Source organism: Notothenia rossii (assembly GCF_949606895.1).
Source record: "Notothenia rossii genome assembly, chromosome: 10".
Classification (NCBI taxonomy): domain Eukaryota; kingdom Metazoa; phylum Chordata; class Actinopteri; order Perciformes; family Nototheniidae; genus Notothenia; species Notothenia rossii.
In genome coordinates this window covers 45,126,513-45,153,965 of record NC_136908.1, presented here as the reverse complement: position 1 = coordinate 45,153,965, position 27,453 = coordinate 45,126,513, and the positions used below count along the sequence as shown (strand labels likewise).

The window sequence follows — 27,453 nt, the reverse complement described above, 5'->3', positions numbered from 1 at the left end:
TGGTAGATAATTCTGCACTATACTGTAATGTGAGGTTATGTCTCTGTTTAGTCCCTCCTCCGGCGTGCAGGTGCGAGGGGGACAGTGCGAGAAAATGTAAAATGTTTATACATTTCTGGAAGATCTAAAAGTTTTATAATGTTCTAGGATAGTTTTGTGTACACACTATAAAGGGTAAAGATCAAGGAAAAACAGGATCAAACAGCTTCTCTATGCATACAATTGTGTGTGTGTGTGTGTGTGTGTGTGTGTGTATGTGTGTGTGTGTGTGTGTGTGTGTGTGTGTGTGTGTGTGTGTGTGTGTGTGTGTGTGTGTGTGTGTATGTGTGGTGTGTGTTTCTGTGTGTGTTTCTCTGTCTGTCCTGGTATTTTATCCGGGTCAGATTGACCCGAACCTCTTATGAAGGGCATAAATGCGGGTGGGCATTTTTTCATAAGTGGAAAAAAATAAAAACAATTCCACATGTCCTTCGCAATAAATAAGCCCAGGCCATTGAGTTTCGAAAATATCCTTATATATATTTGTATTAATTGAAAATGGAAATCGGGTCAATTTGACCCGAACACCACACAAGAGTTGATGTGTTGTAGGTATGCCCAGGTTTGAACAGTGGTTCAATTTACCCCCTGACCTGGATAAATTTACCCCTGACCCGGGGCAAGTTGAGCCACAAGACCACTTTTTCTTTAGAAGTAATATTTTCACTGCCCTTGATCAAATATTAATTCTTATCATTGCCATCGATAGGAGACATCCTGAATTATGGGTGTGTGTTTTCATTTTTACTGTGTCATTTCTCCTTGCTTAGAGGACAGCAGCATAACAAAAAAAATGGCTCAATTTACCCCACTCTCCCCATATTAATTCTGGAACAATTAAATCAATGATCAACAATTGTATAATTAATCGTTGCAGTTGTGTGTCAAGCAAAAATACAAAATCTTTGCTCATTTCAGCTTTTTAAATGGCAGGATTTGCTGTGGATTGTAGCTTCTTTACATTATAAATTGACAAATCTCTATGTTTTGGACTATATGTTTTTGCCAAAGCAAAGCAATTTGAAGACATCACGTGGTGGTCATAATAATTCTAGTCTGGTAGTCTGGCTGTTGCTCAATTTCGTCCACATGGCAGTTGCCTCCCAGACACGTTTCTTTCTGAATGACTGCTGCTGGCTACACACAAAGCACACCATATTAAATGGATTGTGACCACAGTCTATGATTGTGACACAGTCCGCATCATATTTCATAACCCCTCATATCTATTTGTTCCATCCAATACATGTTGCTATATAAACTTGTTTACACAATTGTAAATCAAATTCGGTAAAAACTACAACATCGTACCACATTTCCAGCCTCTTCCTGTTCCTGGTCCTCATTGGTTGGTGTTTAGTTTTCTTTGAGACATGTGATTGGCTCTCTGTCCCTCATGCGAGTGTCGTCACACAGTGATTGCCTCCCTCCGACGTCGCTGAGTCCAGTTTAGTCTAGCGACAGTCAGATAAGCGTTCAGTGAACAGAGGAGCAGAGTTGCGACTACAAGTCTACAATTATATCTGTGTCACATTACCCAGAGGACGGATTCATCTCCAGACATCTGCACCAGGTGAATAATACGACGGACACTGTCGGTTGTTTTTATTGTTGTTCTAGCTTGTTTTTCGACTGTTGAATTCACCCAATACTTTCCCTACGTTACGTTAGCGCCCCTCTGAATGCAACCTGCCAGCTAGCAGCTTTGCTATCCAGCTAATTCTGGCTGTCAAAACAACAGAGGAGCATAATCTGCTAGCCAGCAAGAAAGCACTTCTTCGCGCTCTCTTTACAAGGCGTTATCCCCCACGTGGAGGCTTTAATTGGTATATTTAAAGGCATATTTAAAGGTCGATGTGGTAAGCTGTCAAAATCAACACAGGCTCTGGTAAATAGTTATCTGGCTTCTTTGGGATGTGGCATCTCTTGTTAGCGGAATAGCCTTCTCCCTAGCTCGGTGTAAACAAACCATCACCATAGCCTGCCGATGGGCTGCAGGCTGCATCCTTTTTTTTTTTTTATCTTTGACGACGCAGCTTAGGTCAAATGTAAGGTTAAACTGTTTTTCTGGGTAAACATATAGAAAATCGCCCCCTTTGTATGGGTGATTAAAGTACGAACTGTCGCTGTAAACATGAACTGTTAGTCTGGCTGGAGTTTGGGTTTCTTTGTCTCGCTGCTCGCCTGTGTTGACTCCTGTCTACTCTCTCTCTGTGTCGGAGTTTGCGTTGGTGAGTGGCGCATTTTGCTCTTTAACTGCGCACTTCAACGTATTTCATTCATGTGAATGGACCAGTCCAGAAAGCCCGTATTGTCTTATTAAGAACAAGATGCAAGTAGGTGCTGGAAATGCAGATGTATTCTTTGTCAGTCCTGTTCCTGCTGACTCAGCGTTCTAAATACATGTTTATTATTTGGCTTATTGCTTTGTTGTTTTTGATGTATTGTGAAAAAAAGAAAGAAAAAGCTGAACATAATAAAATAACCTTTTTGGAACATATCCAGTATTTATTTCATGAACTAATGATGTTCTTATGTAAGATAGTAAGTTGATGTTCCTGTTGTTGACTTCCAGACCGGTCTGTATGGTTTATGAAATTCCGGTTTTAACGAGGATTGCATACAGTCAAACCAAAGCGCTTTTTTTGCTCCTAGAATTATTTGTATTGTTAACCAGACAATATTAACTATTTTGGTATATATATATATATGTTTTCTACAATATTAGAAAATATAAAAATGAGAAGCAGTACTATGTGTATGCCCATCCCATTTCAGTGTTCTTCTGTTCAGTTTGCAATAAAGCATGAAGTCATCTCATAAATATTTCATGGGCTGGGTAGCTGATAGCCTATTTGTCTAAAACCCAAACTTTATATGTACAAAAACACTCCCAGACCCATAGCTCATGGTTATTTTATGGATCAACCACGTTTTAACTCCTATACTTAAAGAAGACATTTTGAACTAGACTTTGATAAATAAAATAAATTACATTTGTCCGGTTGCTGTTATTCTTAAATTGCACTTTTGCACACCACTGTACTTCTTTGTCTAAACTCACATAGGGATGCAAAGCAGATCCACGCATCAGTCTTTGTATACAGACATATCTATGTATGTATCTGTGATCCGTAGTAAAATTAAGTCGTGCACACAGCACTCGCAGTACCACAGTAAGCTCACAATGGAGATCCTTTATCTCCCATGTGATTCACACCCTAGAACCCTTATATTAATCTGACCAGGACATTTCTAGTAATTTCCTGTTGGAATATATTGATTTGCAATTATTCAAAGAATGAATTCCGAACTTCCATAGCTTGAGCTGATGTGTGCACCACAATAGTTTAATCCTGCTAGACATGGCTATTGAGCAAGCATACGTCATGTTTTTTACTGGAAGTACAAATCATTAGAGAATTGAATGTGTAATGAAGTCACTCTTTGACAGTGTGCCAGGCAGAAGAGCAGCTAAACATAGCTTCTACGAATAGTAGAGAACTGTCAGTGTTAAACGGATTGATCATAAGAAAGAGTAGCTGTGTCTCTCTTCCTTTTGTATCACTTATCTTGTCTCAGTCTGAGCTTTCTTTCCTTTGTTTGTGTGAATATCACACAATAAGCACATTTCTCTTAAATGGTTTATCCTGTAATTGTGTTGCTTCAATGAAAATGTACACTCGTAACACTTGCAGCTAAATAAGCCTGGTAATTTACTTTGTCCATGGAGAGTAAGCATCTTACGCCCTAAACGCTTATGAGAGTAATCAGCAAAAGTTTTGTGCTATCATATTTTTCAAAGCATAACGTCATAAAATATTCCCTGCCTTATCTATCCAGAGAAATGTGAGTTATTTCCAGAAAAACAGAAGAAACGGACACCCTCATTTTCCACCTTGTTAAAACATTAAGATAGACTTACATGTCGGCACAGACACCTGAGTAAAGTGAGATCATTGACCTCTGCCTCAAGCTCCATCAAGGAGTTAGCTAAAAAAACATTCTGTGATTTGCACCCTTCAGTGTGTTGTTCAGCCTTTATTCAGACAAATGGCATCGATGTCTGTATATAGTTGTCAGTAGGTTCTCCTTTCATCTGAACTTTTCGGGGACCTATTTTTATCTTTGTGCGAGCCACCTTTGGTTTACCGCCCAGTGCTTATAAACCACTGCTTTACGTTGCCCTGTGTTCAGCAGCAGACCCAGCAGCGCACTGACCTTGTTGTGGTCCGCTCAGTGCTGTTCAGCTGGTTTCATGTTCAGGGACAGAGAGCAGATTTCTTTGGAAAATGTTTTTGTGGTCATTCAGGCAGGATGGAACCAGTTAGAGTGTCAGGCTAGGCATTGTATGGTGTGGGCTCAGGAACATTTTCCACATTTAATTTCATGACAACTTGATATGTTCAGAGATTCTCTGCTTTAGTTGTTGTCCTATTTGAGGTTAGACTTCGGCCCTTCTTTAGAGAGACGATGACAAACTCAGCAGTTGTATATCAGATCATTTTTCAGCCCTCATTACCCGCCCCAGTTGAGAGTTGATAAAACGGTGCCAGGCAGCGCTAGCCTGCTGCATGGATGTTTCATCTGTTTTCTTTTTGGTTTTTCACATGGATCTATGGTATTGTGTCTGTGAAGAAATCTGATAATAATGGCACTTCTGCAGGCTAATCAGGAAATGTATTTATTTGTTTGGTTGTTTAGTTTTTTAAACCAAACCATAGACTATGATACATTGGACTGGTCACCTCTGGCCAAGGACACCTGAATGTCACCAAACTTTTGACAAATGCTTGTGTATGTAATCTGAAATTACATTATTATCTTGTCTTCTGGTACAATTAATTAAGAATTGTGTTGGATTATAATGCGGGGCGATTTAGTTTTGGCCTGTAACATACATAAGGAACATTCTTATACTAATTATTCCACCTTCCACAATATTAGCGCGTGGTAGTGTTGCTGCTACGTAGCTGCCTGTTTACTGACAGAACTATGGTGTGTATGTGTGTTTGTGTTTGGTTTACTTCACACTGTTTCCCTTTGTTTATCATAAGACTGCTGGCAGCAGCATCAGTCACTCACTGTTGTACCAGGACTGAGAGATAACCAGGGGACTCACAAGTACACAAACAACTCAGATATCACGTGGTGTTGTTCAAATATCAAAGATGAAGATAATTTTCTGTTTATTTTTAATGGCTACTGTTCAATGTTTCCGCCACACCAGGGCTGAGAGGGCGTCCACCCCGAGAGCGGAATTGAGCCGTCCCTTATAGATACTATCTCTTTACGTATTAGTGATGGGAATTCCGGATCATTTGGCTGGCTCACTCTTTCGGCTCCTAAACGGCTCTTCATGTTACCACAGTTTACCATGGAGCCTCAGTTTCGCCGCTCCGGTGCTCGCAGTTCACGCGCGTGCTCCACTAGCACCCCCCCGCCAAGGCTCGCCGGCAGTACACTTTCCGTCACAGGAACACGCTTTGCTGGTGGCGAAAATAATCCCACCAGACTTCTTTGCCCCTCCAACAGGGGGATGTCCTTGTCCTATTTCCTTTTCGTCATTTCAAGCGATAAAAACTCGATCTTCTCTCTAATTATTTAGTTTTTGGACTCCCTCGGCTCGAGTCCAGGGCGTTCAGCTGAATAAGGGCGTCAAATGACGGCAAGACGCCCCCCTGGCTGAAACGCTGCTACTGTTGGTTTATTCATTTTGGATTAAAAGGTGTGTGGACGTAGAACAAATATGGTAAACTGGCCTGCAAATATTATGAAGTATATCATTAATTTTCTCCAAAAGTAAAGTAGGTAAGAGCAAACACTGACTAGCTTTCACAAAAAGCCAAACGGTGTTAGAGAATTAAAGGTGTGTTTTCACTAATATCATGGTAGGGTGGGCGTGAGTGTGATAAGTGCAGTTTCCAGTTTGATAACATGGTCTCAGTGAACAGTAAAAGCAGTCATGTGGTCTCCAACAGCAGGTTTAAATCATTGTTAAGCTGCCCCAATTACAAAGGGAGGCTTATACACAACCCCCTCCCATAGGAACACACACAGCATAAAGCAATGTAAAGTAAATTGCATCATCAAATAAAGAGTTTGTACAAGAGTGTCAAATCTAATTTTTTTTGGATAGAAATTGTGATTTCCAACTCCACAAAACAGCTAGTGGAAGCAGGGCATTTTAGATAACAAAATAACTACACATTTACCAGCCAGAAGCCCCTCAGGAACTTATTGCAAATCAAATTTGATATTTAGCATAAGAACCGGATTAAACTCAATATTTTATTTGTTTATGTCCGGTTAATTTGCTTTGTAGGGATTCAAAAAGTATTTGATGTCAATTCTAAATGTCTTTCTACCTAAGTAAGCACGGTTGGGGGGCTTAAGGTATTGACACTGTACCAAGAAAAGACACTGAAGAAATCCCACATTGATTAAACTACTCCTACACACCCAACTCTTCCCCTCCCACACTCACCCTGACTGTTCCAGTACCTATAGGCAGATGGAGAAAGGAGAGACGGAACGGACTAGGTATGGATATCCATTTTCGGATAACAATTCCATGACTTGTTTCCATAATCCAATCCAGTTCTTGAACGATCAATACAATTGTATTAATCAATTTTAAAGGATCAAAGTTTCGGACCCAGGTGATGTCATACTTCACTGGGTTGTTTCAAGGGCAATGTGTTGTCACCGTTGGTCGGTAGCTTATATAAGGTGTTTATAGACGTTTATGGATTTTGGACTAACCTTAACAATAAAAGATATTCCTCCCCTGTCTAAGTGTCTGAGCTGTTGACTTTGCATAAATTGGGTTCACATTTAGGTATATGCTGAAATAGACACGCTTTAAAGGTCCCATGTTATGGCCATTTCTACTGATCATAATTCCATTGTTGAGGTCCACTAAAATAGATTTACATTGTTCAATTTTCCAAACTCACATTGGTTTCTCATACAGCATCTCTGTATAGTATGTGTATTCGCTCTCTGTCCAAAACGGCTTGTTGGAATTCCTGCCCCCCGCTCCCTGTGAACTCAGTGTGCTCTGATTGGTCAGCTTGCCCACTCTGTTCTGATGAGACCACCACCGTTACAGCAGAACATCAGTGATTATGTGTTAGAATGGCGTTAGCAACCAGAAAATGACACCAGTAATGACAAACAGATGAAAATGCTGCGTGGGGTCTGGGTGCCGTGTTGGCGGGACGTTGCGGGGCTCGTTGCTGCGAGGAGCGGACAGTGTGAGCTGGCTTACTGGTGTCGTTTTGTGGTTGCTGCGTGGGGTCTGCGAGACATCGAGACATCGCGAAACTCAGCCTGAACTCAGCCTGAGCACCATGGACGCGGGAAGGGGGGGCTGCATCACCCACATCTGCGAGACTCCACTAGTACCCACACCCCCAAACCTACAGTGTAAGCGCGTCACAGTTTAGCCGCTGAGAGAGTGTGTGTGTGTGTGTGTGTGAGAAGCTCCACTTGGTTCCCAGAAAAAGAAAATTATCCAACGAAGTGTTCTGGGGCAGCATAGACAGGTATTTTCTGTGTTAGAGTTTTACTCGCTACAGGGTGTACTTTGAGGGTTTGTGACTCTGCAGACCGTTTACATGCAGAAAAACCTTCATAACACACAAGGGGACGGGTAATAACCAGAAAAGCATGACATGGGACCTTTTAACATGAGTAAAGAAATGATACAGATCGGCATAAACCTGATTTGACAGATTATTTACTGATAAGCTTGTGTAACCTGTTCAACAGTCTGCTGTTTTCTGTGACAGACTGTCTGACCTGAAACAACAGGTGGGATGTCGTGGAAAAGGTCATTCCCATGTCCAATTTCAGGATTCGCCTCATTGTTAAAGCAACATTGGGTAAACATGCATTACATTTTATAAACCAACTATCACACAGAACCTCTAATATCATCATCAGTCAAATATCGGACCTTCTGAAAGATTATCAACCAACGAAAGACTGATTTAAGACAGATCGAGCGGCTTTAAAGCGGTTTTAGTTGGTGTTATTATAACAATGTGACTGTGTGTCAGAGAGGAGAGTAATGACAGCGGGTGACAGGCCACACAGGCCATATCTGACAATGTGACTCAGAGTGAGCACACTCTAGGGAGGAAAGGCATGTTGCCTGACAGCCACTAACATTCATAACGCATGAACTAGGAGCATATACTGAGAACTGAAGTTGAACAGGGATACTGTTGCATTGCTGTGGGAGTGGATACACGTCCTATATTGTATGTCTAATGTTGTTTTTAAGCATGTAGTTATACATGTATCTCTAGCCTTGTGGTTATTGTAATGTCCCAAAGTAGACTATAAACAGAAAATGTTACAGGAATTTACTTGAAATCTCTCTAATCGTCCAACACAGTGTATATGACTTTATGTTGTTGTTTTAGCTTGTTGGCCTTTCCAGCACACACATGTCTTTAATAATGCACTCCTTTATAGCCCAACCTGGAGCTGCTAGCTGAAACTTACTTAATTACAGAGATTTAGATGAAACAATTAGCAGGAGGCAAATAGCCGCTAACAACAGAGGAACAACAACTCGTCTTGATTAGAAAATATTATTTAACCTTTTTTATGTATGTAAGTATGTGGTTCTGCCAGAGAAGTTCATAAATTCTTATGCAAGCTATCATTTCTCTTGCTTGCATAAGAAAAGGCTATTTGCTCCAATATAGCAATAATGTACACACAATTTAATGAGAATTGGAACAATTAAGGGTCTGCTTTGAAAGCCTTTTTTATTTACTTGAAAGCAAACCAAACATGGTTTAAAAAAACACATCTACTGCTGTCCTTCAGTGAATATCAGGTGGTTGTAAAACGTACTATTTGACCTTTATCCTACAAGTTGTTTTTGGCCGAACAAAAGTAAAGGAAAGTCAGTGCTTTTCTTCAAATACTCTATGACCTACATTACACAAACACCCACACACTCATGCAGCACGCAGGCGTATTGATCTGACAACCAGACGAGGCTGCAGGGCCGGTTTGGTGAGTCATGTCTTCTGTCATTCTTTAATAATGTCTTGTTTTTCTGTTTCTTTGGTAAGCACAAGTAATGCCCTCACCCACTTCTGTCCACTGCCTTTGTCTGCACTGCACTTCCTCTTCAAACATGGGTTCTGTAGTGCTCTCTAAACCAAATATAATAACCAAAATCCAATAAGGTCCCCTGCCGAAGGGTCAATGTATGTTTTGGTCATTGGATTGTTTTTCCACAAATGGATTCAAAAACAAAAAACGACTGGATATTTGATTTTCGTTTTCAAATTGAAAAACCAAAATTGAAATACAAGGCGTTTTTCTTTATCATGGTCAAAAATGGATTTGCTAAACTTAAAAAAACGGGATGATTTTCATTTTCTACTTCTCAAAACAAAAAATAAAATCACTAGAAAACAGAAACAAAAAAAACCCAAGTTTTTTCATCCTCTGCTACCGGAAGTTGTCTTTCAGAATAAGAGCGCAGATGAGGACGGTCAATCCGTGTATCTATGTTCCATTTTTTTCACAACGAAAACAGCCAAGACACATATTGAGCCCAGAAAATCAATGTTATTAAGGGCTGTAGATACAATAGACCTGTTTCTAAAAATGGACAACATTGTTAGGAGATTTCAACTATACAGCGATTCTGCACTGCGGTCAACTCAGCCGTCTCTCCAGTTTGTTATTATTTTTTCTGCCATTAGTTCTTTGTGAGATTGATCCTGTTGGACTCAGTAGGCTAGTAGTGAAACTACTCCCACAAGTACTATGAAGTACTTACTGTGTACTTTTCCAGTAATCCTCTGTCAATGTCCGCTCCTGAGAACAAGAATGCATGTTTCGCTGCTATTTTGAATAAGCGTTAAAACACCTTTCTTGACTGATATTGTTGGACAGAGTATTTTAAGAGGACATGATATCAGCAATACTTCCAGTCAGCAGTCCGGCAGCGCATTTTAGACCTAACAATATTGATATTACATAGATATATAGATATAGCATATCATTGATGCAGTCTTTCTGAACACTTTTTAAATAAAATACTGCAAATGAAGAATATTTGTAATGTTCTGCACAGATAGTGCCTTAACTTGAATTTAAAAACATGTGGCAACTTTATTAATACAGCAGATGAAAAGATTTGTGGAAGGATAAATTCTTCATGGGCTTCAATGGATCTCTAGATAAAGGGTGTTTTATGGTTGCTTGTATTATCCTCAGATAGTTGTTTAAATAACTAGTGACATTTTTATAAATATTGGATAAAAGGGCCCCAGAAAAGGTATATATATATACATTGTATCTTTATCTATATCTTTACATTGTATGTATATAGATATATATGTAGATAGATATATATATATATTAGGGGTGTAACGGTTCACAAACATTTCGGTTCGGTACGTACCTCGGTTTTTAGGTCACGGTTCGGTTCGGTACAGCAGAAAAAATTATCACAAAACATAAAATATATATATATATTTTTTATTATTATTAAACTGTGAATAATGTATTCACTCAAATAAATACAAAATATAATAAAATGAACATTTAAGGTGCAGCATTTCAATGAACCGAAATAATCTGTATATGAACTTTACTGTACTAGTACCTAAGCAGCCAGTTTGACATTATGACTTGCTTGTCATTGTATTTTCATGTTTTTTTAAAGAAAAATTAACTTGTCCACATTGCTTGCCGAAAGGGCAGATCTGCTGGCACTAACAATGTCTCCTGCTGTGGAGAACACCCTCTCGCAATGGGACACACTTCCATGCTCACCGACAGGCCCGGACTGGCCATCGGGAGGACCGGGAAGTGTATGTGTGACGCGAGCGAGAACGCGCACACCTTACGTGTATTGTTTTTTTTGTTAGCATCTGGTGCTAGCTAGCTGCGCTAACGGATATAAGGAACTGTTTCAATGAAAACAGAGGAGCGGCATTTCGCCGACAACTGCGCCGAGCACTTGACTTTATGCAGATAGCCAGACAGTGGGACATTGTACGAAAAGTCAGCACACTCAGCACGGATAGTGCGCGCAACATGATTGCAGCGTCCAGGCAGCTCCCGTTCGAGCATATGCCTTGAGTTTCACATAGCTCCAAAGATCCATCACAGTACACACACACACACACACACACACACACACACACACACACACACACACACACACACACACACACACACACACACACACACACACACACACACTGTATGAGAGAGGTTCCAGGTTGAATTGAGGCGAATATTTATCATTGTTTTCATATTCATTATTCATAAAGCGTATTTGTCCACTCATATGTTGATAAGAGTATTAAAAACTTGAAAAATATTCCTCTAAGGTACATTTAGAACAGATAAAAAATGTGCGATTAATTTGCGATTAATCGCGATCAACTATGGACAATCATGCGATTAAATATTTTAATCGACTGACAGCCCTTATATATAGATATAGATATATATATCTATATCTATATTGATATAGATATATTATATATAGATATATAGCCTGGCCGGCTCAGCCAGTCTGTATTTCTTCAAGCACCACAAGATTCTGAGTTTATAAATTACAATTCTGGGCCATTGATTGTGTCATTTCTCCAAACTCATACAGTAAAAATGGCTGTTTTTGAAGCCTTAAAATGGTGCAGGAAAAGGACTTTACATTGGGTTATACTTAAAGACAGGACTTTTCAGTTAAGAGAAGAGAAAAAAGGAAAGAGAATTGTTATAATGGGTGATGTAACATTAATGACAGACATAATATGAGGTCCTTGGCACTAGTGCTGCGTACCTGGACTCACATTCAGGTTTAGGTCCGGACTCAAGTCCAGAGGTTCAGGTTCAGGTCCGGACTTATAAGTCCGGACCTGAACCCATGGCTTGCGTCAAGTTGTGTGAGTAACTAAAGTGAACTTATTGTGAGCTAATTATCAACTGAAAATAAACTCATAATCAACTCAAATTCAAACTCGTCAGGTTTATTGTGCTCCCTTCCAACTTGGGTACATTTCTCTACAAAGTACAAAAAAAAACACTTTTTGACACTTAGTCTACAAATGACTTATGACAGCAACTACAGTGAACTACTACAAAGTTCAAACATCTATTTCATTTACCACACTAAAGTAACCAAACAGTCCCTGAGCTGACTGAGCCTAAATCCCTAAAACTTTGCTGAAAGGTAGAGTGTAGAGTAGACTATACGCATTACACTGTTACACACCTACTATACAGTATACACTGTAGTGACTACTACTCAACCACGCTGTCCACTATGTCTAAGCCAATCACATCGCTAGCTTCCCTTGACGTCACACAGATCTCGCGAGCAGTTGCGATATTTTGCAAGACTTCGTGAGTTCAGTTATGGCGGCCGTATCAGAAGCCGACACGATATTTTTCGTCTTTTCTCAGCGCAAATTTCTCGATCTATGGAAGGTTTTAGATGGTTTAGAACAAAAAGGAGAATATACGTAAGTGCTAGTTTTTTTGCGAGTCCAAGTACCAGTTCCCGACGTTCCGGTTTTAACCGGACTTGAACCGAAACTTTTTACATGTCCAGTACTGGTTCGGCGTGCCGCTACGCAGCACTACTTGGCACTCAGACTCTAGAGGGGTCATTTTGTGATCATGGGGCATCACCCTTACAGCATCAGGACAATATCATATGCCAGACACTGGAAGTGTGCTTGAGGCATTGACTGGGACTGATGGAAGGATGAGGCTGATGAGACTGAAGAATCTGCGAGGTACGAACTAGCGGTTGAGGAATAATTATATACTAAAAGACAGCAGCATCATAGGAGGGCAACCATGTGACAGTGTGTTACTTTTGGTGAAGGATATTTGTGACCAGCTATCCAGGCCAGACTCTAAAGACTTTCCAAGGTGTAAAAATGCTGCTGCCGGAGTACTGACTGGAAGTATTGCTGATATCATGTCTACCATCCCCTTAAAATACTCTGTCCAACAATATCAGTCTCAGGAAGAAAGGTTTTTTAACGCTTTATTAAAAGAAAAACATGCAACAAACAAATGGACCGTAGATACACGGATTGACCGTCCTCATCTGCGCTCTTATTTTGTAAGGTAACTTCCGGTAGCAGAATATCAAAAACCGGTAGTTTTTTTGTTTCTGTTTTCTAGTGATTTTATAAAATGAGTATAAAATAAAAATCTTCCCGTTTTTTAAGTTTAGTAAATCCATTTTTGACCATGATAAAGAAAAACGCCTTGTATTTCAATTTTGTTTTTTCAATTTTAACACGAAAATCAAATATCCTGTCGTTTTTTGTTTTTAAATATCCATTTGTGAAAAGAAAATCCAATGACCAAAACATACACTGATCCCCCTTCCTTTCTGTATACAATGTGATATACATGGGTTTTAGCACAAACAGTTGCATCCATGACAGATGGCTCCTTAATGTGGGTCCTCAGTATAAGAATGAGAAATGGGTACTTCTTCTTCTTCTTTTTCACTCGGCTTCCAATATTTACAACTGCTTCCCAGCTGCACCACTCACTCTTTCTCTTGAGGAGGAAAAAAACAAGAACAAATCAATTGACATTTCTTTTCAGTTTTCAGTCGTTCTTATTTTCTTTCTCTCCTAAGTGTCCATTTTCTTTCTTTCGATCGGAATTTCTGTTTGTTTTTTTGTCCATTGCCACGATTGATTTTTGGAGCTGTCTTTACAGCTCTACAGTGACAATGACTGACTCCACATTGTGTCTGTGTGTGTGTGTTGCGGCACATGCCTGTGTGAAATACTGCACATGAAGAAATGACCTTGTAGGCTGTTAGCATGCTAATCTTAGCATATAAGCAGTGTTGGGCAAGTTACTTTTAAAATGTAACTAGTAATAGTTATAGTTACTGCTCTAAAAAAGTAACTAATTACTTTTATAATTTAGTAACTAATAAAGTAACTAGTTACAAGTTACTTTACTTTAAATAATAATAACAATAAAAATAAAAGTTTTTGTGTTGTTTTTTGCTGACTAGTTCTCTGAAGGCATGCAACAGACTCGACTGTTGCGATGGGCAGCATGTCCTCAACAACATACCTGGCAATCAATGTTTAGTCGACTCTGGGTTACATGTGACATCGTTTTTTGGCTGTTTAGATGGTGTTGCTCCATCTGGGTCACTGCCGGTGGTTGAGACGGTGGGGTCTTTGGCGACTAGTTTTATAGCCCCATGTAGGATTACTGAGGTGCTTCAGGAGATTGGCATTGCTGTTATTCGATGTGGACAATGCTTTCTGTCCTGCACACAGTTTACATTTTACCGTAATATTTTTTGCGTCCTTTATCCCCCACAAATTGAAAATAGTGGTTATATTTCCAAGTTGCAAATGCGCTGCTGCTCTCGCTGATACTTGCATCTGCCATTGTGTGTGTGCGTGCCGGTTGTGAGCGTTGCCGTGTGTGTGTGTGTTAGCATTAGCAAGTGTTCGTGTGTGTGTATTTTCCCCATAAGGCAAGACCCGCCCAACTCTGTCTCTGATTGGCTTACCCTGAAATGTTACCCCGCGTTAACCAATCATCACTCCTCTCTGGATACTTTCACTTTTCCATGGTGCTGTGAGAAGAAAATGCATTCATAAACATCACTACATATCAATCAATCAATCAATCAATCAATGTTTATTTATATAGCCCAATATCACAAATGTTACATTTGTCTCAGTGGACTTCACAATTTGTACAGAATATCAGTATGACAACACGACACCCTCTGTCCTTAGACCCTCACATCGTACAAGGAAAAACTTCAAGAGAAAACCCACAGTTTAAAGGGCAAAATGGGAGAAACCTCAGGGAGAGCAACAGAGGTGCAATAGATGCTGTGTGTAAATCAAAAAGATAATACATTTACAACATAGGTAGACCAAATGTTTGGAAATGCATGTGTCTATAATGAGATGATGAATCCACGAGGATGTCAGCAATCTTGTGGGAGCCATCATGGAAGTAGTATGGTGAGAGTCAGGCAGGACCGCAGAGACAGGTTCAGCCATGACTTGAAGTCCAGGACTCAGATCCAGAACTCAGGATCCAGGACACATGACCACAGCAACAGGATTAGCCTCGACTCAGGATCCCGGCGTATATATGGACACAACAAAAGAGATTTGGGGGAAGCTGGGTTAATCGGAACATGAGAGTACACAAGTACAAACAGACAGAAAGACGGAGTAAGGTGCCCCCCCCAACAGTCCAAGCCTATAGCAGCTAAACTAACGTGTCTACATACATGCACTCCCTTAGGATAGGTTGAGGGAAAAGGGTAGCAAGTAAGAAGTAGGAATCAGAGGTGGAGAGGCACACACAGGGAGAAAGGTCCCCACTGGAACCTTAATTGGTTAGAGGTAAGGAGTAGGTCAGTGGCTACATTCCATACTCCCGGGCCGGGCTAGGCATTCTCTGCAACCTGTTACCCTCTATTACAGGGATCACCAACTACATTTGTCCAAGGGCCAAAATGTATCCAATAGACACTATCGCGAGCCAGCGATTTTTATATAGTCCACAAGCACGCTTGGGTACTGCGGACCGCATAGCGCTTAGCAGACTCTTCACGCTAACGAAAGATCACTTCTAGGCAGGGTTGGGAGGGTTACTTTGTAAATGTAATCAGTTACTGAATACTGAATACATGCTCTGAAAGTAATCAGAATACAGTTAGTTACGTATTCAGATTACTTTTAGAATACTTTTGGAATACTTTCTTTTTCCATAACAGATGGGTATGTTTTGGTGTACAGGAGACACTTATTTTACTGTTTTAATGGCTTATCAAGAACTCAAACACAACATCTTGGTGTCATTATGGGCAGCTCCCTCTCATCTGCACCCCGCATAAAAACCATCACTGCATTCTTTGTACTGTCTTAAAACATTTCCTTGGAATATGTTATGAATTGTAAGGTGTCCTTGGGTGCTTTTAAAGGCGCCCCTAAATAGAATGAGTTGTCATTATTATTTATTATCTGAAACGATGTAATAACTTTTAAAACGTTTTCCAGTCACTTGCCCCATGCATTCAGCAGCAGCAGGCCATTCACTTTGATTTGATCCCGTTATGAAATGTCATCATTTCGACAATAAATAAATGCTACATAAACGCTATCTTGCACATTTTATCTAACCATCTCCGTTTCTAACTTTCAATATATTTTAAAAGAGATCTCTCTCTCATCTGCGTGCTGGGGCGGGGCCTCACAGACACACTGCATCTCTCTCGCTCACAGACATGCTGCAGTGCTGTGCAGTGTGCACAGAGTTCTGCCGGTAATGAATATTACATTTTGTGAGGAAACTTTTCCACCAATAATTCCAATAAGTTCCAAAATGTATTCACTTCAGGTTTACAAAAGTAACTGTAATCAGATTACTCGTTTTTTAAATGTAACGCGAGCTGAATACAGTTAGCCTACTTGATTTTTGTATTCTGATTACGTTACTCTGTTACATATATTCCGTTACAACATAACCCTGCTTCTAGGCTACTGTCCCGCAGCTCCTGCCTCTCTGTTGGACTCTGTCGCAGCGGGGCTGCTGCTGTGGAGCGCACAAAGAAGACTGTTCACAACGAAGGGTCACTTCTTCTTCAAGGCAGGGAAGGTTTCGCAGTAGGCAGTCTACTGTCCCGCAGCTGCTGCCTCTCTGTTGGACTCTGGTACTGCACCTTACTCACGAGACGTTGTAAAAAAAGAAATGGGCGGGGGGCAAACGCACTAACCACTCCGCCAACGCCACAGTCACCCAAGTCGCGCGGGCCGGATGAGAATGTCTGGCGGGCCGGATGTTGCCAGCGGGCCGCCAGTTGGTGGTCACTGCTCTATTAGAACCTTGAGAGGTCAGAGAGGGGAAAGGTTTGGATAAAGTTTTAAATATAAGATCTAAGTTTTTAGGATTTAAGTGAAAGAGTAAGAACTAAAATGTATAGGTGAAGAGGCACAACGTGTCTACGTCAATGCACTCTTATTAGATTATTTTATTTATCACTATAAGCTTTATCAAAAAGGAAGGTCTTAAGCGCACTCTTAAAAACGGATAGGCTGTCTGCCGCCCGAACACAAACTGGAAGCTGATTCCACAAAAGTGGAGCTTGATAAGAAAAGGCTCTGGCTCCCATTGTACTTTTAGAGACTCTAGGAACAACCAACAACCGTGCATTATTGGAACGCAATGCCCTAGTAGGACAGTAGGGTATAATGAGTTATTTAAGGTAAGAACATAACATATATATACCAGGACAAAGATATATGTTGGAATAACATCAGTGTCCTTGCAGTGATTGGTCAAAGGTCACATCATTGAGATCAATTGAATAGATAAGAGCGTTCCTTTGTGTCATTACAATTCTGCAAAATGCCATTTCAGCCTGCAAGACATACACAAACTCCCAGTATTGCTGCTATTGACCTGTTGGCCAACTCAATCGCATCAATATTAAAAGCTCAATATTATCCATGGTTAAAAGACAAAAGTGGTTATTGATGACATTGCTGTAGCTGGTTCAGGAGAGATTAAAATGTTACAAATTAAAGATAGGAACTCATTGAGCGTACTAAAAGACTATTTAAATATTGCTGACTGCAAACAACCTTGATCTGTTTTATCTATTTTTAGAAATGTCGGAAAGCAATGGCTCCTTGGTATTTTCATTAGATGGTAAATCCCTTCTTGACCCATGTGTAACTGGCAGGTCCCTCAGGCTGCTGTACTGTTCATATCCTTTATGTCTGTTCATTTCCTGCAGTTAAAGCATCACTCTGGGGGAGCGTGATATGGAGCTATTATCGCTTGCAGAAAAACAGCAGATAGCAAACTTGTCTGCATATTTTAGTGAGGCTCTGGTCGGAAAATAATTAAAACACACACTGAGAGTTTAATTAGGAAAAAACAAGGGCGTACACAACATCCCCAAAATCTTTTATGTGCAGCTACGCCGCATATAATATCTTGGTGAATCATTTAGCATCCTGTTGTCGACAGGCGTCCTGTGTCAGCTGTTCTTTCAGAACTGTAACATTTGTTATGAAGCAGCAAGGACTCTTCTCCAGGACACTTTGCCTTAATTACCTCACCACATGCTTGGCTATCTTGCCTCCATCAGGGCGGTGTCTGAGGTAGTTTTAGTTTCCGTAAATACTCTATTGTGTTAGTTAAGGGGGGGGGGGGGGGGGGGGAGAGAGAGAAAGTGCCTACCATATATTGATTGATTGATTGATACATTTTATTTAAAAAAAAATTACATTTACAACAACAGCATTAGCAACATAAACAGTCCCACATCTAGTGTTCGAAAAGGAGTGAGAAGAAGTATAATTTATTTAATCTCACCCCCTTGTCCCTAAATGATTTATTTATAATCTATAATCTGCAATAATTATCATTATTATTATTAATCTGCTTTACCTGTTGATTGACATATATACATATATGCATACATACATACATACATACATACATACATACATACATACATACATACATACATACACACACACACACACACACACACACACACACACACACACACACACACACACACACACACACACACAAATATACATATACACACCTACATACTCACACATATGCACATTACACATAGTCAAACACCTTCCCCATCCCTGTACCTTGAGAAAATAATTTCTCTGTATTTCCTCTTGAACTGGTTAATGTCTGGACATCACTTTAGCTCCATGTTCACACTGTTCCATAGTCTCACTCCACGTTCACACTGTTCCATAGTCTCACTCCACGTTCACACTGTTCCATAGTCTCACTCCACAGGCTGAGATACAAAAAGTTATTCTGGTTGTACGGACCCTAGGAATTTCGAATTGAAATTGTCTCCTTGAACTATGTCCCCCCCATTCGTTGAGTGAATACTTTTTGGATGTTTCCTGGTAAAACGTTATTATTTACCTTAAACATGATCTGTGCCGTCTGGAATTCTATCAGGTCTGTGAATTTTTAACAATTTTGACTGCAGGAATAATTTGTTTGTGTGATCAAGATATTTGGCATTGTGAATGATTCGCATGTTTTTTTCTTTGTAGAATAGATACTGCTTGTATAGAACTTTTGTAGTTATTGCCCCAGATTTCAGCACAGTTATTCAGATATGGTAAGACTAGTGAACAGTAGAGAATGCAAAGTGATTTCTGATCTAGAACTTGTTTTACTTTGTTTAGTATGGAAATGCTTCTTGACAGCTTTGATTGTATATGTTTTATATGTAATTTCCAACTTATTGTGTCATCTATTGACACAATATGTCAAATGTAATTTCATGGACTCTTTCAATTTCAACCCCATCTATTTTTATTTGCATTTGTTTTTTTGTTCTATGTTTACCGAAAAGCATTCATTTTGTTTTAGTCAAGTTTAATGATGTTAATGTTTATTTTTGTCAAACCATGTTTTTAATTTGTGCATTTCATTTTCTATGTTCTAGCTGTTCTAAATTCTCCCCTGAACAGAATATATTTGTTAAACAGAGAGTGCTTAGGGATATCACGCATCAACCCTCAAAATGATGCTTAAAGAGATGCTTTGTACTTAAAATAGATATTCCACCTTTTACGTCTTTGGTGGGTCAAGATAAAAGATTGTATATACATATGATTGATTGGATAATTTCTCAGTAGAAGTGTTTGACTTCGATTAGGGAACTCGCCCACATGCACGGCATCTCAGCTCAAATGCTCTTTTTTTTATCATCTTTGCTGCAGAATAATGTCTGTTTCCTACTAACATCTAGTATTTTCTAATAACATCTCTTTATTTTCTCGGACTGCTTGGATGTAGGGCTTTTTAAAATATCCTTTTAGAATAGGTGTTGTTTTAAGGATGGTATTCATTTGGCTGTTATACATTGTCCTTGTACATTATTTGTGGGCGTTTTATACGTTGTCCTTAAAAATCAGTGCCAAGTTCATACTTAGGCGACTAGATATTAAATAACACGGCAACACGTTTTGGCTTTTTCACTTGAAACAAGGCATCATTCAAATTTAAAAAGAAAAAAGCTTTATGCATGCAAGGGAAGACACTCAGCTGTGTGAGTAGTGAAGAAGCCAATTTTCTGTCTCCCTTAACTCTCTTAAACTCACTTTAACATGATACAGTGTAGCAAAAAAGGTGCAAAAGCAATCACCTAAGCAAGATAAGGATGTTACATTTACGCATTGTTATTTATTTTTGCACGAGTGTCATTTGTCCTGATCCACTGCAGCTCTTTTACCCCTGCATGCTTACATCAGCCCATTTCAAAGTGTGTGTGTGTGTGTGTGTGTGTGTGTGTGTGTGTGTGTGTGTGTGTGTGTGTGTGTGTGTGTGTGTGTGTGTGTGTGTGTGTGTGTGTGTGTGTGTGTGTGTGTGTGTGTGTGTGTGTGTGTGTGTGTGTGTGTGTGTGTGTGTGTGTGTGTGTGTGTGTGTGTGTGTGTGTGTGTGTGTGTGTGTGTGTGTGTGTGTGTGTGTGTGTGTGTGTGTGTGTGTGTGTGTGTGTATTTAACGGTACATTAAAGCTTGGGCCGTGCCACTGTTTGGAAACAAGTTGCTGTAAAAAAATAAATAAAACTGTGGACATAGATGTCAGGTTTAAATAAGAAGGATAGTAGAGGTAAACCTTTAAAACCAAGGAATTGTTATTAAACCCGTGTTGTGCTTCTCCAAATGAAGGTTGTGATTAAGGTCCGCACATGTTCGGAGACACTTGAGCTGCTGTTTCCACCATGATCATTTCTCCCAGAAGTTAAAAAGATGTATTCACAGTGTCAGAAAAAGTTTTTAGAGAACTTGAGTTTGGCAATAGACTTGTCCGAATAAATCTTTCACTTGTCCAGAATGGACAAAAATTGGGGCCACTGGAATCTTCTTCTTCGCCATCGTATTTTACATTTTCCCACGGTTTTTACGACACCGCTAACGTAAGTGAGCGGTAAGATTTTACTGCATCACACATATGGTTGGTTATCGTTTGGATTTTAACGATTCCGGTTCTGCTTTTCGATTCCGGTTATTTTCTGCCTTTTGTAAACTGAATTTATCAATAATTTGTCAATAAATCAGGGCGAAAAACGTCACTTGTCCGCCGGACAAGTCAATTGAAAGATCTACTTGTCCGATATTGTAAATAACACGTCCCGGACGGTGGGACGTGTACTTTTTCGCACACTGATTCATAGTAGGGCTACACGATATTGGAAAAAACTGACATTGCGATTTCCCCCCCCCCCCCTGCGATATGAAAACATACAGGAATTGAAGAAAAGACAGTTTTTTTCCCCGCAAACCACCCTTTCTTGAACTTTAATGCTATACAATTGGTATTTTTTTAACTATATTCAACCGGATGAAGGATTTTAGTCACAGAAGTCTGGATCTTAAGTTATCAGAGCAACAAGCTGAGCTAGCTCGGTTAGCAGCGCCGAACTGCCCTGGAGAAACACATGAAACTGAATTTTCTTTTTTTAAATCGCACGTCCACGCAATGTGAATATCGCGCATGCGCATATCGCGATTCTATTCACGACACGATAATATCGTGCAGCCCTAATTCATAGTTGTGAAATTGCAATTCTTCAAACTTTTCCTGATTTTTCAGAGAGTTGCTTTTCATATAAAAAGCTTAGCCTCTTATGATTAAATAATATCAGCAGTATTTGAATTTGGTGTAAATGTCCCACCTTGCTCGTTAACACTGTTTATCAAGCTTGAATTGTAAATGAAGCCATATGTCACTTTGTCCCGGTATAGCAGCAGACAGACTGTGATGATAACTGTAAATTATAAACAGAGAACACATCTACTTCCTGTGTGTGAATGTCTTGTTCCTGTCCTTGACACCTTCTCGTCGCTAAGCAACTCAACATGACAGCAAGTTGGCAGCTCCTCATTGGCTGCCAGTGTTAGTAGATCCTGTATTTTAAGGCCTTGATACCATGGGTACATTTTTGAGGTGATCGGGAAAAAGCAACAAACAACATGATCTTTATCTCTAAAGCAAACATGCCTCCAATGACGTATATGTATAATGACTTGATTATGTATTCTTGCCCAAATAAAAGACTCCCAATGCTTGGTTCGTGATGTTTATGATAATCCAGAATGTAACTGTATTTAATTGCTACAGCCACGGTTGACATTTATTGGGCTTATACTTTCCCTTCTTTGGGGAACTGCGTATTACAGAGTATTATCTTAAAACTTTAATGTTGTTATGCATGTGATGTATTAACAGTTAGAATGTCTGGAGTGTTTCCATGTTTTGTTTTGATTGGATTTTATTGCCGTAATTCAAATTTGAGAATAAACAAAGTCATGGAGACTAACTTTTTTTTCTGTCTCCATCGTTTCCTCTCTTTCTTTGCTATCTCTCTTCCTTTCTTTCTACCTTTCTCTTCTTCCTATTCTTTCTGCCACAAAGTGAGGATCCAAAGGGGTTTTGGTCCCGTTCACAATAAGTCCTCTTCATCGTAGTCTTCTCTCTGTGGAGGTCGGCGTGTCAAGCTGGAAGGAGGAGAGACGAGTGGGGCCGAGGGCCCGGCTGAGGGCCCGGCCTTCGTGCTGCGACACAGAAACCTAAACGCCGTCGAACAGACAACAGACGGCACCCGGGAGAAAGCAGACACGCCCAGCACAGGTGTTCCAACCTGTCACCTCAGCACCGCAGAGTGCCCCTCACACACCGAGGTGAGTGTCACACACTCTCTCTTCGTCGTCCTCCTTCACTCTTTCTCCACCACTCTTCCACACTCCGCTGGCTCTAGCAAACGGCTCCCCTGTCATATTATCTTACACCCACACACACACATCGCGCACACACAAAGTGATGCAAGCAGTTACATACTATATATACTGTTTACATGCAAAAAACACATATTCACAGACATATGTTCTCCTGCCTGACACACACACACACACACACACACACACACACACACACACACACACACACACACACACACACACACACACACACACACAATTTGAAATGGGCTGATGTAACACACACAGTACATGCTGCTGTACTCTGGTTGCTCAGGGCCATGTGGCGCGGCATGGGTCACACAGTAAACTTACCCCAGTAAAACACACACCCTCACATGAATAATTGAAGGTGTTGTTAGCAGTGAAGTATAATATTCTGTAACTTATTCTGACCAGCAAGTCTTTAAGTATAATAACAGAAACAAAAACATGTTGGAGTCTTCCCAGTTTAAGATCTGAATGAACTCATCTTGACAGTTGCATGAATGGGAATCGATCATAAATCAATATATTTTCAACGCAGCCTGTGACACATGTAAACACACACTAGGCCTCTACAATGTTGGTTTGAAACAGTAATTGCTGTTAAATCACTAACACTGAACGTGTTTCCACAGATCGAAAGATAGATTCAAATTAACTACAGTAGGTGTTGGGGCAGTATACTAAAAAAGTACAATAAAAGAATTAAATGCAAAGAAGAAATAATGATTACCCTGGAAACAAGCATGACTTGATTAGATAAAAGAAGATACAGTAAAAATAGCACCATTTATGTAATTAACAGATCTGTGCAGATAAAACTTAAAAACAAACAGACTTTTAATGCATTCTACTGCCTGAACTTAAAGCGTCTCAGAAGTAGTTGCTGAAGGAGAATAGAGCTTTGTGTAATCAGTTTTACCAGTTTGTGTTTGCACATTTAGATCATAAGCTTGTTTCCCAAGCTTTTCAACTTCCGACACCTCCGCTTATTATCGCCACCCTTCACCCTTCACCTTCAAGGCTTCTCAAACTCCACAATGACTCATTCTGAGGGGGGCTCTGCTTCACCCAATGTTCAGTTTTAAGTTGCACCTCAAGTCATAAGTGATGGGGATATTGAATGTGTGTAAGATTTAGGGATGGGTACCCAGCTCCGGTATTAAACGGGGCCCGGGGCTGAATTATTAAAGACCGTGGTACCGTTAAGCTCCGACGTTATCGGTACTGGAGACATCTAAAAAATATATGTCATATGTATTATTGCTACACAAACATTATATTGCAGTTTTAGTGTCGCCAACTCCGTTTCTAATATGCAAAAAGACTGCAAAATGCATCTTTGATTATTTTGAGTATTTTCGATCTTTCCAATCCAGACGAGAGATCTCTCTCCCCCCCGTCTGTGTGCGAGGGGGCGAGGCAGTTTACACACACATGTGGCTGCTACATGCATGCAACACACACACGGAGGAGATGGCCCAGAGAAAGTGATCCGAGGTGTGGTTAAATGTTACCCTTCTCGATGTGGACAAAGCTCGTTACAAAAAGTGCAATAACAGTTTATCATGTAAGGGCGGTAACACGAGCAATTTGTCTAAACATTTAGCAAAAGTGCTCCACATCCAGACGGAGAAATGCACCGGGTTCCACTGTCTTTCTAGCAGCTCTGTAGCCCCCCCGTCCACGAGTAACGTTTCCACGTCAGGTGTTATGTATGCTAGCAGTAACACACTGAGTTAACTCAGTTATAAAAACATAGGTATGTTAGGTTAATGATTAGAGGTAACTGAGTTATTTATGTTGTTAACGTTTCAGCTATTCTGTTTACAGTTCTGTCATCACATTATTTAATATGATTTGTTAAAACATTGTTATTTCCTTTTATGTGAAATATTATTTATTTAATTTAAATAAAAAGTAATGTTAAAGGTGGGGTAGGTAATTTTGGAGAAACCAGCTCGAGGGCGCTAGAATTTGAAAATACACAGCTGGAACAAATCTGCCACTTCCTTATAGAGCCCCTCCTCCAACACACACAAACGCGCACATGACCAATGAGGGCACAAGATAAGTTTGTGCACAGATGGAAGGCTGACAGGCAGGTAGGCCATCCAGTTATTTTAGCCGGCCCGGCTAAAATGATTGGTCGTGCTTTTTACAGTACTACGGCTTCCACAGACGAAATTTTTGTATGGATTTTTTGTCAAAGCACTTCAGATATTCATTGCTATCGGGATGTTAAGAGCATTCCATGGAATATAACGAAAAGTGTATCCCGAGCCGGTTTCTCAAACTGACCTACCCCACCTTTAATTTTGTTCACAATTTGTTTAGTTAGTTTACCTCATTTTTTTCTCTCCAAAAGAACCGATAAAAGTAGCGTTAAAGGACCGGATTGATAAGCGGTATCGGTAAAAGTAGTAGTACCGTTAAAACCTTAACGATACCCATCCCTAGTAAGATTCACTGCCACTAAAAAATAAAGCCGCTATGTCTATATAGAGATGTCTTCCTGGAAGGAGAGCAAACACATTACCAAAATCTGTGTGATGAGCATCCTATCATTGCAACCTATCGAACTGATCAAACAGACGCTCTCAGAGGCATCACTTGTGTGTCCCTGTTTCCACAGTATGTGTGTGTGTCTGCGTGTGTGTGCAGACAAAGCTGCCGCTTTATTGTTCAGTGTGAAAGGCTTCAGCAAGCAGCTGTTGAGCTGACACACAATTGTTTGTGTCTGCTCGTGTGTGCCCTTTTTACTTGCTGTAACACAATGCGGATACCTGAAATGGCTGGTGGGGGGGGGCACAATCAGCGAGGGCCGGCTGTCTTCACACCCGCCGGTCGCCTGTTGAATCTTTCAGCAGTTTGTGGGTGTGAGATCACTGGATGTGATGCCTCTGTCTCTTATTTTGGCAGTTAGATTTTAGTTTCTTTGGCTATAAACATTTTTTCAAGTTTCCTGTTTTTCAAACCTTTTTTGAATTTGTCCCCATGAGTGTCAGTGTTTGCCTCAGTTCTGATCACACCCCACAGCTGTTGAAAAGAAACAGTAGTTGTTAACCTGCCAAAAGCTCACCCTATTCAAAAAGAAATATTTGATATGGGAAACATGTGCTCAGGAACAGGCTGTTACATTTGAAATGTATCATAGCGATGCATCTAAAACAGACAGTTTTAAACACTATAGTTGTTTCTTGAACAACTTTACATTAGTGAACTATCAAGGCCAAACCAAAGTTCATTTACAAATTGTTTAATTGAATTTGCTTTATTAATACATGGAGGAATCTTAGATGGCATGAGCTTTAGGAAAGTACATTTCAATTGAAAGTTTATGCTAATGAAAATGAGATTTTCAGGAGAGTGGAGATCCTGCTGAAAACTAAAATAGCAAAGGAACTCAATGGAGCCCGACATTTTAGAGTTTTACCAGAAAGAAAAAACGTTTTTTTGTGTGTTTTCATAACACAGAGATGACCGATGCTTCACTTTAAAAATGCATCTCAAACTTTGAAGAAAATTCCACAAAACACTCCGCTGTGGAATGTTATCATGCACACATTTCAAACCCCCACAGAAACAAGGGAAATGACAATAAAGAGTGAACAAATACCAGAAAACAATAACATTTTGGACCTCTGCACATCCTCTCTTTGTGCCAGACATATGTGTTGCTTTCATGCATGGGTGCCGAGCTTCAGGTTGATCTAACATCCAGTTTTACATCCTCTTATTGTACCTGACATGAGAGTTATTCCAGCATTTTTATCTTATTGCCTTGAACCCTCTGACATTGTAAGGATAAAATGGGATAACACAAATATATAATGAAAGACGTTTAGGGTTTATTACAAAGACATGAAAGTGGTATGATTATTTTCATCCCTCTGCGAGAAAGCGACTTAAGAATATTTTCCCAAACACTGAGCTATACCTTTTATGATCTAAAGGATAGAATGTTTGTTTTTAATTTATCTGCCTGCCTTTGTTATTTGCATAGGTGTAATAAAGGACATCAACAAACGCCTTACGCACACTAGCAGACACCAACAATCCTGTCAGAAAAGCAAATAAGAAAAGGAGTTGTATTGGCTTTCAGTAGGCACAGAATGTTCCTATTTAATGTTGCTGAAGTGTCTCATTAACAAATGAGAACAGTTTGATAGAAATCTGTGTTACTTTGTTGCCATGCTTTAGCAGATTTGTCATGCCCTCCTCATGGTAATGGGATAGAGAGAAAAGTTTGTCTTGTGGCAGACTGAGGACTTTTTGAGTTGGACATGTGTGCATGTTTTTGTAAACTGTCCGTCTGTTTTAATGATCTGGGCGTCTTTTCCAAATTGTTGTGATCCCAAGAGAGCGTTGTGCAAGTCACATGTCGTGCCTCTCAGTCTGTGCTGTGCAGGGTCACGCTGTACAAGGGTGAGCTCTTCTCTCTTTGGTCCGTTAAAGATCCAGACTCTACTTTTATTTGTTTTGTTATTTTATCTCCAGTTGTAAATCGTCCTTGGGTTTCTTGAAAGGCGCTATACAAATCTAAATTATTATTATTGGTCCACTGTTTCAGCTGTATTCTGATTGGCTGCC

The 27,453-nt window shown here is 40.0% G+C and overlaps 1 protein-coding gene across 1 annotated transcript in view; it reads left to right on the top strand.

The window, feature by feature from the left end:
* The first annotated feature begins 1,453 nt into the window (after positions 1 to 1,453).
* Positions 1,454 to 27,453, top strand: part of LOC307023226 (adiponectin receptor protein 2) — a 41,248-nt gene continuing 15,248 nt past the window's right edge. The window contains exons 1-2 of the mRNA XM_079656351.1: positions 1,454 to 1,612; positions 22,535 to 22,800. The gene's annotated coding sequence lies outside the window, so the exon portion shown is untranslated. The remainder of the gene's footprint in view (positions 1,613 to 22,534; positions 22,801 to 27,453) is intronic.